Below are 14624 nucleotides of genomic sequence, written 5' to 3' on the forward strand. Positions count from 1 at the left end.
AAATTTTTGGAATAGGTAGGCAAGGTGGGTGATACATTTCTGCCGCTCAAGCCTAAAGAAGATATCGATATAGGCAGTTCTGAGGCAAAATATCAGTATAACCTTGTTATTGTTTTAAACCAGCCGACATGTGCTTAGGAAGCTAAAAGCAAGACGCTGTGTTGCTTCCTTCAAATCTGAATTGAGTAATTTTCACATAAATACACAAGAACGGACACAATATATATATATATATATATATATATATATATATATATATATATATATATATATATATATATATATATATATATATATATATATATACGAACGAAAGAAGCCAACAGTCGTCGAGGCCAAGGAAAGCGTTGGGGATGGTACTTTATGTATTTTTTTAATGTTTACTTGGATAATCACAGAAATTAGTAATGTAATCTGTTTAGGAGAAAGATAATTAAACACAAAGTAGAAGAAAAACAACGTGCCGATGGTGGGAACCGAACCCACGACCTCCGAATATCGCGTCCGGTGCTCTTACAACTGAGCTACATCGGCCGCTGTCCCCCCTGCTGCTTGCTTGGGTATTTATGTTGTCTGTATACGAACCTTGAGAGTGTCCACCAGCGCCACCCTCAACCAAAGCGGCGGACGAGAAACGTCCTTTGTTACCGCCAGCGTCACGTAGAACGTGATCAAGAGCGAGGGCGAAAGCTGTGCTAGAACCCTCTTACGCTACCTATGGCTTCAGGACTGCCAGAACCGGGACCCCCGTAAGTTACAAGCAGATCGATTGAGGAGAATTGAGGGTGCTCGTTATAATACATGAACAAAAGAGGCCAACAGTCGGCGAGACCAAGGAAAGCGTTGGGGATGGTACTTTATGTATTTTTTTAATGTTTACTTGGATAATCACAGAAATTAGTAATGTAATCTGTTTAGGAGAAAGATAATTAAACACAAAGTAGAAGAAAAAACAACGTGCCGATGGTGGGAACCGAACCCACGATCTCCGAATATCGCGTCCGGTGCTCTTCCAGGGTGGCGCTGGTATAAGGTATTTAGTAAGGTAATCGCTAATAGAATCAGGACAACCTTAGGCTGAAATCAACCAAAGGATCAAGCAGGTTTTCGGAAACGGTATTTTATTATCGATCATATTTATACCATCAATCAGGTGATAGAAAAAAGATCGGAACATAACCAGCCCTTATACATAGCATTAATTGGTTACAAAATAGCATTTGACTCAGTTGAAACCTCGGCGGTGATGCAGGCATTGTGAAATCAGGGGTAGACGAGCCGTAAGTGAAAGTTTTGGAAGGTACATATAGTGGCTGCACAACAACCGTAGTTCTGCATAAAGAAAGTAACAAAATTTCCATAAAGAAAGGTGTTACCCAAGGAGACACGATCTCCCCAATACTCTTCACAGCTTACTTAGAGGAAGTATTCAGAAACTTGGAATGGGAGCAGTTAGGGATAAGGGTAGACGGATAATACCTCAGTAATCTGCGATTTGCTGATGACATTGCCTTGCTAAGTAACTCGGGGGATGAACTGCAAATAATGATTGATGACCTAGACAGGAAAAGTAGAAAGGTAGGCCTAAAAATCAATATGCAGAAGATTAAGATAATATTCAACAACCTCAGGAAGGAACAGAAGTTTACATTAGGTGTCAAAGCACTGGAAGTAGTTGGCAAATATGTCTACTTAGGACAGGTAGTAACCGTAGATCCCTACCATGAAAAGGAATTAACAAGAAGAATAAGATTGGGATGGAGCGCATTTGGTAAGCACTCGCAGATTATGACTAGCAGCTTACCGGTACCGTTCTCGAGGAAAGTATACAACAGTTGCATCTTACCTGTCTCACCTATGGGGCTGAAAGGTGGAGTCTATCCAAGAGGGTTCTAGTTAAGTTCAGGACAATTCAGAGGGCTATGAAACGAGAAATGTTAGGAATAGCATTAAGAGATAGGTTGCGTGCAGAGTGGGTGAGAGAAATAACTAAATTTACTGACATTTTAAAGAAAATTAAGAAGAGGAAATGGGCATGGGCAGGACATGTAGTGCGAAGATAGGATAACCGATGATAGCTTAGGGTAACAAAGTGGATTTTAAGGGAAGGAAAGCGTAGCAGGGGGCGGCAGAAAGTTAGGTGGGCGGATGAGGTTAAGAAGTTCGCCGGGGTCAAGTGGATGCATCTAGCACAGAACCGGGTTAATTGGAGAAATATGGGAAAGGCCTTCGCCCGGCAGTGGGTATGTCAGGCTGATGATGATGATAATATATATATATATATATATATATATATATATATATATATATATATATATATATATATATATATATATATATATATATATATATATATATATATATATATATATATATATATATATATAAGGGACGAACCCCGCCATCTTTTCCGCGCTACTGCAATCGCATTCGCCGACGCCTTAGCGGACGTTTCTGAATGTTTTACGTTCGGAGAAGTTGAAAATGTGCGCCCATCCCTTGATCGTCTGGATATTAGTACAGATCTCTCGGAAACACAGCAGCACGATCTGCGTTCTCTCCTTCTAAAATACAGTGCTTGTTTCGCGACGTCATCGAAAATTCGGCAAGCGCCTCTCGTGAAGCACCGCATAATTACTCCCGACGATGCCCGCCCTATACGCCAGCAGCCGTACCGCATCTCAACGACGGAACGTGAAGCGATTCAGACACAGGTTCAGGAGATGCTTCATGATGGTGTCATCCAACCCTCCAACAGTCCGTGGTCGTCCCCTGTCGTGCTGGTGAAAAAAAAAGGATGGTACCCTTCGCTTCTGTGTTGATTATCGAAAGTTGAACGACATCACTAAAAAAGACGTCTACCCGCTGCCCCGTATCGACGATTCGCTCGACAAGCTTCGCCGTGCCCAGTACTTCTCCTCCATTGACTTGAAGAGCGGGTACTGGCAGATTGAGGTCGATGAGCGGGACCGCGAAAAAACAGCTTTTGTCACCCCAGATGGACTGTATGAGTTTAAGGTGCTGCCATTCGGCCTATGGTCAGCGCCGGCTACTTTGCAGCGCATGATGGACACCGTTCTCGCCGGCCTCAAATGGCAAATCTGTTTAGTTTATCTCGACGACGTTGTCGTGTTCTCTGAAACCTTTGGAGAACACCTCGAACGCCTTCGCGCAGTATTAGACGCCCTCCGGTCAGCTGACTTGACGCTCAAGCCCGAGAAGTGCCACTTTGGCTACAAAGACTTGAAGTTTCTCGGTCATCTTGTGAGTGCCGCAGGTGTTAGGCCAGACCCCGACAAAACTGCCGCTGTCGCCACATTTCCCGTTCCTGCCACGAAGAGTAGTTTAAAACGTTTCCTGGGTTTGTGTGCGTACTACCGCCGCTTCATCGCCGACTTTTCCAAGATAGCCGCACCCCTGACCCGCCTCACGCGGGATGATACACAGTTCGTGTGGGCTGCCGAGCAACAGGAGGCTTTTGCGGAGCTGCGCAGACGACTGCAAACTACCCCTGTTCTTGCGCGCTTTGATGAAGACGCTGCCACCGAAGTCCGCACCGACGCCAGCAACATCGGCCTTGGCGCTGTACTCGTACAACACCAAGCTGGCGTGGAAAGGGTCATTGCGTATGCCAGCCGCACGCTCTCCCGCGCTGAAACAAATTATTCCACTACGGAAAAGGAATGCCTCGCGGTTGTGTGGGCAACTATGAAATTTAGGCCTTACCTCTATGGCCGTGCGTTTAAAGTCGTTACTGACCACCATTCTTTGTGTTGGCTGGCCAATCTCCGTGACCCATCGGGGCGCCTAGCACGATGGAGCCTTCGCCTCCAAGAATTTGATTACTCCATTGTGTACAAATCTGGTCAGAAGCACGAAGATGCTGACGCGCTCTCCCGGGCACCCATCGGATTTGTCGATAACGTCACGGATGACAGAGGGTTTCTTGGACTAGTGAATGCCTCAGACATAATGACCCGACAGCGAGCTGACCCAGAACTTCGACCTGTCATTGACCACCTTTAGGGTCGCGCTGCTGACGTCCCCCGTCAGTTTGGAAGGCACCTGTCTGCATTCTGTCTTCGGAATGGCGTTTTATTCAAGAAAAACTCCAGCACTGTTGATCGAGCGCACCTCCTTGTCGTGCCGGCCGACCTTCGTGACGATATCCTTTTTGCTTGCCACGATGAGCCCACATCCGGCCACTTGGGCTTTGCACGCACACTCGCTCGAGTTCGTCAAGCCTATTATTGGCCTAAACTTTGTGACGCTGTCCATCGCTACGTCAGAGGCTGCCGCGAGTGTCAGCGTCGAAAGGTGCCTCTTCTCAAGCCCGCGGGTTTGCTCCAACCTATTATTCCACCTCGGTCGCCATTTGACCAAGTCGGCATCGACCTACTGGGCCCATTTCCGCTGTCATCGATGGGTAACAAATGGATTATAGTCGCGACTGACTATCTCACACGTTATGCGGAAACCAAGGCAGTGCAGCGTGGCACATCAATTGAGATCGCCCAATTCTTTATGCAGCAAATCGTGTTGCGTCATGGTGCACCGTCCCTAGTCGTAACCGATCGAGGCACCGCGTTTACGGCACAGCTCATGCATGACGTGCTCGAGCTTAGTCATACCAGCCACCGAAAAACTACTGCATATCACCCGCAGACGAATGGCCTCACGGAGAGACTCAACAAAACCATCGCCGACATGATTGCAATGTACATAGACTCGCAGCACAAAAACTGGGATGAAATTCTCCCCTACATCACATATGCCTACAACACGGCCACCCAAGAGACGACGCGTTTTACACCATTTCGCCTAGTCTACGGACGTGACGTTCAGACGATGTTGGATGCCTTGCTTCCGAGCTGCACAGATGATCATCCACTCACGCCAGACGCCGAGCAGTTTGCTCAGCGCGCAGAGGAAACACGTCAACTTGCCCGCATTCACATTCAACAACAGCAGGGCACGGATGCACGCCGCTACAACCTCCGTCATTGGCACGTCGAATACCATCCTGGAGAGAAAGTTTGGGTGTGGACCCCGGTGCGTCGGCCCGGCTTGTGTGATAAACTGATTTCCCGTTACTTCGGACCTTACGAAGTTCTGCGCCGAGTCACGGAAGTGACTTACGAAGTTCGTCCAGTGGGTACTGTGCAGCCCTCGCGTCGGCAACCACGCTCCGAAGTCGTGCACGTTGTCCGCATGAAGCCCTATTTCACGTGGTAGTGCGCTATGCGCTTGTTTCGTTATCGCGTAGGGCACCTTACCCCGCCTCCGTTATCTATGCTGTCAATGTGCTGGTCTTTCGTTTCGCTTACATTGGCCATCGCTCGCGCTCCGTCCCTTATTTCGTTTTTAAGAGGGGGAGTAATGCCACCTGGTGTCGCCGTGTTCTTGCTGCGCCTGGAGGAAGAGGACTCTGAAGTTGACTCTCGCGTGCTGTGTGCCGAACTTCGCCTGCTGGTACAGCTTCGTCCCGGCGTTTTAGTCAAGTCTAGCCCAGTTGCCCGTGACAATATATATATATATATATATATATATATATATATATATATATATATATATATATATATATATATTTGGCTAATTAGTTGCAGTGTTGGTGTGTATTCTAGTCAATCTTAGATGTTGAACCTGCTTACAGCTGCTGCATTGTACAGGAAAACAGTTTTATTCATAGAAACAGAACAGGTCTTGTACTACTATATTACTATGAAAAGAAATCTAAGGGTTGCTGTCGAGAAAACATGCCGCACTTTGTCTTCTTTAAAATTGTCAGTATAGGACAGTACGGAAAATCCCATTGCATTTGTGCTCCATACTGGCATGTATAACCAAGCTGTCTCATACTTCTGTCGCACGGGCAAGTCCCAACTCCCTCGAACTTCTTTTCCATAAAGGACTATGGAGGGAGTTCAGCCCTAAAGGAGTTGTCGCCGTGTCACACGGCTAAGAACCAGCTTCTCCGAGACGCCGTCGGGGTCCCATTAGGCGTTGTTCGTTTTGTGTATGCATATAAAAAATGAAGTTAAAAACATGTGAAATAATTTTAGCTGCTTTCGTTTCAACAGTTTGAATTGACTTTAAAATATAAATGCATCTTCATTCATGTGAAAGGAATGGGCTGTTATTTTTACTAGAATATCATGTTTGTCTGTTCTACTGGCCACAATGTGCTTGCGAAATCATTGCGTGCATGCTTGGATGTTTGCACATTTACTTTTTTTCATGCATTGCGTTGTGGTACAGTATTAAAATTAGTTATAAACTCAAAATTATTGCATATGCGTTTTTGAACACCTTCACTGAAGCTCACAGAGAACCAGAGTATTCCCTTTACCTGCTTGAGGGCGATGATCAGAACTCTTTACGCTAGGAACTTCTTTAAAGTTCCTTTCCTAAAGGACTGCCGTGTGACACGGCGCGTATCTCCATTGAGATAAATACTACCTTGGTTGAAGGGACTTAAAAGGAGCTCAGCTGTGCCCGTGTGACAGCAGTATCAGTATTAGAGTAGCTTGCAGTCTCAGCTCTCACATTTACATTATTTTGTTAACTCTGTTATGGGTTTCTTTCTCGGCTATGTCATATGTGAACTTGCTGTTGTGTGCGGATGTGTAGCAAAGTTTTTCCGTGAAGTTCTATTTGCATTACCTATCACTTAAATTTATAATTGGTTGATAAATGCCACATATGTGGGCCGTGCACCTCCCAAACAACATCAAAGTAAAAACTTTACAATAAAAAACCATACAACGGGTCATCAATTGCCTGTTGCCAAAGATCTCATGCAGGAAGTTGCTGTAGGGTCCATCATGGCCATAATGCTTATCGCATATGTGGTTCAACAGGCTGCACCACATGCTTATGATCAGGTCACCATCACCCTGGCCTAGGGCAGCAACATAGTAAACATGACTTGTGATTGTCTGCATCCATGGTTCTATTGCTTCACAGCCATTCGACCTGCTCACAGCTTTCAACTTCTTAAAGCCAGCGCAGAATAATGTTATGACCATGTATTTGCCCTGATTATTAAAGCAAGCAACTGCACGCCTCTTTATTATAGTGCCAGACATCAAAGTAGTGCTGTATGTGCGATTTGCTGTTTTTGCATTATGTCCGGATAGCTGGGTGGCGGTCTGTGGACAGATGAAATTAAAAAGTCATTAAATAATAATATATATAAGCAAATGTACCTCTTCGCCAATGGTTTGCAACGACGAAATATTTTGTAATTCAATTGTTTGTATGTTATAATTATAAATTTGATCCTTTTTTATTTAGACATGCAAGCAGCACTTGCTGAGGGCACTTTTGGTGAGGTTGAAAGTAATTTCACTTAATAATACCCAGAAGGTGTAGCCTTTTGTTAAAGACTACACTTAAACTTGTTAAGTTGAGGTCAGGCCCCATGCTCGCGCTATTGGGCACTGCAGCTTACTTCAGACAGTTAATATGAATTGCAGCTTGCCAATTTTCGCATCGCAGCATTGCCTTACCTTTACTACTCTTACCTGTTCGCATTGCAGGATATGGTCAGCCTGAATGACAACAGCGCTGTACGTGCATAATTGGTGCTTTAGCAGGAGAGTCGCAGCGCCCATCTCCTGCGAGGTCCACTTCAATTCCATCCAGCTGGCTGATTATCTCTACCTGCTGTTCTTGGAAAAGCTGGGACAAAAATAAATGTGTATTTCTGAGCCACTTGTAAAATTGAGCCCAACTGTGTCACTCGGTCGTTGCACTGCTGCATTTGCGCGCGCTGTGCTTTTTTATTACGTAAGCTTGCCATAGACAGTCTTAAAATATATGGAAACACACAATCAGCGATCTTCGCAAGCAAAATGCGTTTTGCAAGTGCGTTTAAGCAAACTGGAGGACAGAAGTCGGCGCGATAACTTGTTATTGCACGGAATGGCGGATGTAACGAAACATGGCAGCAAACCGAAGCGAAAGTGCTGAGCCTGCTCAATAATGAGATAGCTTCATCGGACATTCAGCGCGCACATAGAATCGGACAACACAACCCTTCCAGAATCCGCCCCGTTATAGTGAAATTCATAATTTACAATATCAATGAAAAAGTTTTGCACGCAAAAGCGAACCTAAAGAAAAACAAAATTTTTATAACAGAGGATTTTCACCAGCCATACGCCAAGCTAGAAGGAGGTTTATCGAATATGCTATATCCCTACCCGGCTCGCCATTCTTCAAGCTCAAGTGCAATCACAGATAACCATATCAGAGTTACCCACACTACCTCAAAGCAAACTGTCGCTCGTAGCCCGGTTACTAGTTCGGCGCAGTCGCCTTCTGGGCAGCAAAATGCATCGTCATCAGATTAACGTTTACAGAGGGATAGTGGCTGTAGCTCCCCACCAACACACGCGTCTGTCTTTTTAACTAACATAAGAAGTGCTATCAATAAAAGTACTGAACTTTCGTCTCTTGTTGACTCTTGTTCCGCTGATATTTTAGTACTAACCGAGACATATCCCTTAGCAAAAAGAAGTACGTTAGGAATACACAGTGGCATATTTTTTACGAATTTTAAATGCAATTCGTATTCACGAGTGTGCTCAAAATATGTTCGATATATGTTCATCAAATTCTTTGCTGAATATTAAAAATGTATTTTTAAATGTGTCAAAAATATTGTATCTGAAAGTACATTTCTAGTATAGTTCAAATAGGTGAAGAAATATGTAGGCATTTTTTACATACCTAAAATGAATTAAATATGTACTTTTGCAAATATGAAATAAATTTGTCTGAAGTACACTTCAGGTATAGTAAATGGGTGGCCCTTGAAGATATATTTGCAGCACCCTTCAAGCATCCTTAGAAAAACCCTGCTTAAAATCGTATTTGGGCAGCATCTTCAAAATGAAATTTAAATTGTACTTTTGTAAATATGAAAGCAGTGTGCCTAAAATATACTTCAAATATGAAAATGGATAGTCCTTGAAAGTATATTTGAAGCACACTTCAAGCTGCCTTCAAAGATCAGTGCTCAAAATCATATTTGTGGTAGCATATTGTCAATGAGCTGATGTATTTCTGCAAATCTCTATTTAGATTGTCAAAAGTACAATTTTATTAAATAGACACTGGGGGCTAAATTTAATGATCATTAAACCATTGTGCAAATAAAAATGCATTGTAACGATATGGATGTAGATGACAGCTTGTGCGGACTGGCCACACGTGCGCATCCGAACACTGATGCGGTTGTTAGCTGGAACGGTCGGGTAACGTGGCCGCGTGCGACTGGCATTCGGCAACGCATCATGGTACCCTGCCAGCCGACACCCCGTATGTTATCTGACGCAAGCGCTCAGCGCTCCAAGCCACATGCAGGAGACGCAGGCTGCCGTCCCACGCCTCTCTGCCAGCCATTGGCATTAAACAATGCCGTTCCTGTAGGATGCTCCTTTTGTTTTATTGTTTTCCTGTCATTTTCGTTGCCATCCGTGGGTCCACTACATTGCCATGTGTGTTCAAGCTGTCTCTGGCTCCTGGTGGACCTGGAGCCACTAACAATACCACAGACATTACACTACCTAGTACTGCGTGAGCTTTTTTAAACACATAAAACAGTGGTTCAAATAGTGTGCAGAACCCATACTCATTGCTCAACCCTTAATTCCTCCTGTGGATTTTTTCAAAGGTAATGAAAGTTTTTTTTTTTGCATGTGCAACAAAGCTACGTTCACAGAAACAGTGCTCAACAATTTCTGAAATTTTAATCCAGCAGAAAAATTGACACACACATAGGCGCTATTGCACTGTATAGTAACAAGCAAAAGACAATGTTGCATTTCAAAAAGAGGGCTTTGTCGGGCTGGTTGGTTCATGCTGAATGGATAGAAGGAACAGCTCAAACGGACGGGACGTGTAGGAAGGCGAGACAGACACATGAGCTGCTCATGCGTCTGTTTTGCCTTCCTACACGTCCGGTCGGTTTGAGCTGTTCCTTCCCTTCAATGTTACATTTACCCACAAGCTCCTGTTCTAAGAAACTGCCAAAAAGTTCTGGCACAAAGTGAGACCGAGCAGGTCGAGCTTGCATAAAATAACTATTTTGATCTTCTTTACTCATTCTGGAACATCAACAAGATTGGCACTTTTTTTCCAACCTTTGCATTGTTTTAAATACTGATAATGTCAGACTGAGCTACATTGAGCAAACTGACCATCTTTCCCAATATTTTTTTCATTTAAAAGGGATTCCTTGCTACTGCGGGTCTGAATCTCTGGCCAATAATGAGCTGGTGGCCAAGCAGCGCTGGATTAAGATGTTGGCTAAGGAGGCTACGGCCCAGTGTCTTATCTCCGAAGGTAGGAGGAAGGGGCCAATTTATTTTAACCTGCTGCATATGTAGAATGGCAAATAACGTAACTTATGAGCAACAGGTATGAAGAGGAAAACTAAGAACGATATGGGGGTCCCTGCTTAATCCGACAGATTAGTTTAGCAACAGGGGAGACCTTGTCGAGCTGCAAAAGCAGGAATTCCCCACCATTTTCGGAGGCCCCTTTCATGTGAGATGATCTGCACCTGCTTATAGTATCACAGAAGTTTTAATGGTTTCCCTTCCATCCTGTGACAGTGGACTACATAGAAAAATGTAATAGAAAGAATTGATGCAAGTAAATTTTTTTTAAACCGCCGCCTTCATCCCTATCACTATCGCCCTTCATCTCTCAAATAGTTATGTCTGTTCTTTTCTGCTTCTTTAGGGGAGGAAAATGGGCTGTGTCAGAGTGAGTGCCGGACTAGTCATATCTGACTGTTAATGGCTTTGCTTCTGCTTTGTGTGGTGCCAAACTAATGGATCACTCTCGCACTAATCGCAATGATAACATCTTGTCTTTCTTTAGTTTAATATAGATAGAATAAAATGGGGCATATTGCAGAAGTGTAGGATAAAAGTGATGGTCAAATATTTAGGGGAATCCCCCAAGGTGGAGTAGAATTGTAATAAGGGAGTAATTACTCATTGCATCCACCCAAGCGCAGCCAATAATATTGCGCTGCGCTTGGGTGGATGCAATGAGTAATTACTCCCTTATTACAATTCTACTCCACCTTGGGGGATTCCCCTAAATATTTGACCAACACCTTTCCCACTTCGAGTTATAGATCAATTCGCTCTCGCCCTACCATCTGATCTGCTGACCGTCCTGGTTAGCTCAGTCGGTAGAGCGACTGCCCCGGAAAGGCGGTGGTGCCGGGTTCGATTCCCGGATCAGGACGAATTTTTCTTTAACTACGAAGTTTCTGAGAAAGCTGTATAGCTTTCCTTTGTAGCATGTTTATGTAAGCGCTTTTGCCCAGGGCCATTCTTTAACTCTGCAAAAAAGATTAGAAAATTAGCGCTCAAACTCCAGTCAGGCTGAGCAAAGTGTGGTTATGTTCATCAAGGTAAAAGAAACCAGCTTTTCTTCATGCCCTCTAACTTTCCAAACAAGTGTTTGTTGCAATCTATAGTTGCTCGTTTCTGTACAAAAAAAAAGGAAATTTCTTATCTCGCATCTTTATTTTAATGAATCTGCAAACAGCTATGAAGTTTCGAGCTCTAGACTCGCTGCTTCATCAAGTAGGCATGGCTGAAATCATATTTAAACAATGTGTTGAAATTTTACGGATAAATGGAAGCACAGAAAAAGTGGAAATCGTGACTTATGTGTCGCTGTGCTACTTATGAGCTGCTCAGTGACGTATGTATAATTGTAGGACAATTATCACGAAGGTTGCGAGACATTCAAAAAAATTTATAACACATTTTAAATCAACAAAGAATGGTGACTGCACAAAGAAAATAATAGAATCAAAATATAACAGCACCTGTTCTACAAAATGAAATCAGTGAGAATACGAGCCATCCATTAGAATCAGCCAAGTGACACCCGAAGAGCAATAAAGTCAAAACAATAAACTTGGCCCATTCACGAAGCCAGAGACAACCACGGCTTCATCTTGTGTTATGAGCCTTTGTTTTAGCCATCCTGTGTAGTTGGCTGTAACCCAGTTGTTTGAGCATCAAAAAAAATTTAGAGGACGCTTAAGCTTCGCCTTCAAGAGTGGAACGCGATAGCGTTATTGCACCTCGTTCGCACCGCCCACTCATTCGCTCGGTATGCTCTTGAGTCACACAAAGAACTTATTAAACGCAAAGGTATTGGAGCATCCTCGCACCGGTACCCGTGCGGCCCGAAGGGGAGAAGCGGGTGAGCGAAGATAGTGATCTAAAGAAAGGAAAGACGCTTGATTCTACAAACTGTGAGGGTGCACGGCGAAACGTCAGGGGCGAGTGGCGCCCCACGTGTCGGGGCAGCGCCGCACATTGCGAGGAGGGGTTCTTCTGTGTTTGCCGCAAGATGGCTCTGCATGTGCGCAGAGCGCAGAAGAAATGTAGCGGAAACTTACTTCGCTACTCGTGTAACTGCGACTTCTGTAAGTAAGATGCTCATAATTACCGATATACACCGCAGTGTAACGTTCTACGACACGTTTCTAAGGCAACAACGCATTCACTAGAAGCGCTTTTGTACCGCTTTCAGGCATCGAACTCGTGGCTGAAAAAAAAAGAACTCGTGGCTGAATGGTAGCGTCTCCGTCTCACACTCCGGAGGCACTGGTTCTACTCCCACCCAGCCCATCTTGGAAGTTGCTTTTTATTTATGAAGTGCATGCCAGGATTTATCGCTCACGGCCAACGCCGCCGACGCCGACGACACCGGCTTTTCTGCGACACGAGCTCCTTAACGCTACCGCGTTAAAAATTTAAGACAGTTAAATCGAGTAGGATGTGCGAAAGCTTTTGTGCACAGGTGGCAGTTGATGGAAACGAGGACATCCAGTGCACAGTGCAAGAGTCTGTTGCAGTCTGCACATGGGGGCATCCACTGCAGTTATAGCTACGTCACTTCATACTTGCTTCCGATGAGTAATTTCTGGGTTTTAATCCACTCAGTCCCCATTGTTTCTTTTTAGTGTGAAAGCATTACAAGCAGACACAAAAGCATTAGACAATTTGGCTGTGCCCTGATCCGCTGCATTAGTGCTTTCACACCACCAAGTGTACTCACCTATGGGGCTGAAACGTGGAGGCTAACCAAGAAAGTTCTACTTAAGTTGAGGACAACCCAGAGGGCTATGGAACGCAAAATGGTAGGGGTAACATTAAGAGATAGGAAGCGTGCAGAGTGGTTAAGAGAAATAACTCAAGTTACCGACATTCTAGCGGAAATTAAGAAGAAGAAATGGGCATGGGCGGGGCATATAGTGCGAAGAGAGGATAACCGATGGTCATTTAGGGTAACAAACTGGATTCCAAGAGAAGGAACGCGTAGCGGGGGGCGGCAGAAAATTAGATGGGCGGATGAGATTTAGAAGTTCGCGGGGGTCAAGTGGATGCAGCTAGCACAGAACCGGGTTAAGTGGAGAAATATAGGAGAGGCCTTCGCCCTGCAGTGGGTATAGTCAGGCTGATGATGATGATGACTAATAAATGTCCTTCGCCCTGAACCGCTGGATTAGTGCTTTCACAGTAATAAATGTATTCATGCTCACATAAGGCACAATAAGAGACACTAACTTCAAAGCATCCTGCCCATTCGTAGCTGACCATATTTGCCAAAAGACTAGATAGCCAAAGCCTAAGCAGCTGATGCCCACCTGCCCCCTTTGCCCTATTACTGCTGCCATAACACTAAACTATTGCCGCCAACTGACCTTGCCACTCTGTCACTGACACAACAGCTCTAGCCAGCTTGGGCACCGACCCTGCACAGAACATGCAAGTTCCAACTGTAGACTTTCATATTCGGCAAGCCTCGCTGCCTCAAGCATTCACAAGAGCAGTGAATGTTATATGACATTGCTGGATTCCTTGATTGTGACTCTCAATGGCAACAGAAAGCTATTAATGAATAGATGTCAAGATGATCATAAGTATACCCAACAGCTTGCCTTTTCAGATTACTTGACCCACTCTCTCCCGTTTTATATCACCCTTTCAAAGCATGATGCTCCAAGCCTTCATTACCGTTTCAAAAGCTGATCAAACTGGAAGCAAGTGCTTATAGTGCAGTTCGGCAAGCAACTTTTTCTTCTAAAGGCAAGATCTTGTCAATGTGCCTGAGTAAGCCAGCAGCGAGGAATTCCCTTCACCAAAGACAAGGTATCTGGAACGTGCCCACTCTCATTAACTGAGAAAGAATTATTAGTAGCAGATTTACGAGGAGGAACAACTTTTATTTCATTTATCTCTTTCTTGCCGGGTGGAGCCCTGAGTTCAGTGCTCCATGTGCTACCACTTTTCTCCAGGCCCGTTAGACTACAATTGTAAGAGGTGCAAAAGAAAAGAAAATGAAAACGGCCAGAAAGTGAAAACAAAACATAGAAACAAAAATAATGGGAAAAAGAAGAAGCACAGAGAACACATCCCCCACTACATCAGATTTAAACTGTACCCAAATACTCGCCAAGCAGGCAAAATTGGGAAAGATGTATGAAAGGGTAAATGAAGCACAGCTATAAATACAGATCTCATAGGAGCACCATGACAGGAGAAAAAAAAAACCAGCTTACTTGTAACAATGGT

General features: G+C 44.3%; 1 non-coding gene across 1 annotated transcript; it reads left to right on the plus strand.

The window, feature by feature from the left end:
* Positions 1-11197: 11197 nt before the first annotated feature.
* TRNAS-GGA (transfer RNA serine (anticodon GGA)) lies at positions 11198-11271 on the plus strand. Its single transcript has one exon. It is a non-coding gene; the product is annotated as a tRNA-Ser (tRNA).
* The last annotated feature ends 3353 nt before the right edge of the window (positions 11272-14624 follow it).

The sequence above is a fragment of the Amblyomma maculatum genome, chromosome 11, assembly GCF_055883805.1.
Source record: "Amblyomma maculatum isolate TAMU_Amacu chromosome 11, ASM5588380v1, whole genome shotgun sequence".
NCBI lineage: Eukaryota > Metazoa > Arthropoda > Arachnida > Ixodida > Ixodidae > Amblyomma > Amblyomma maculatum.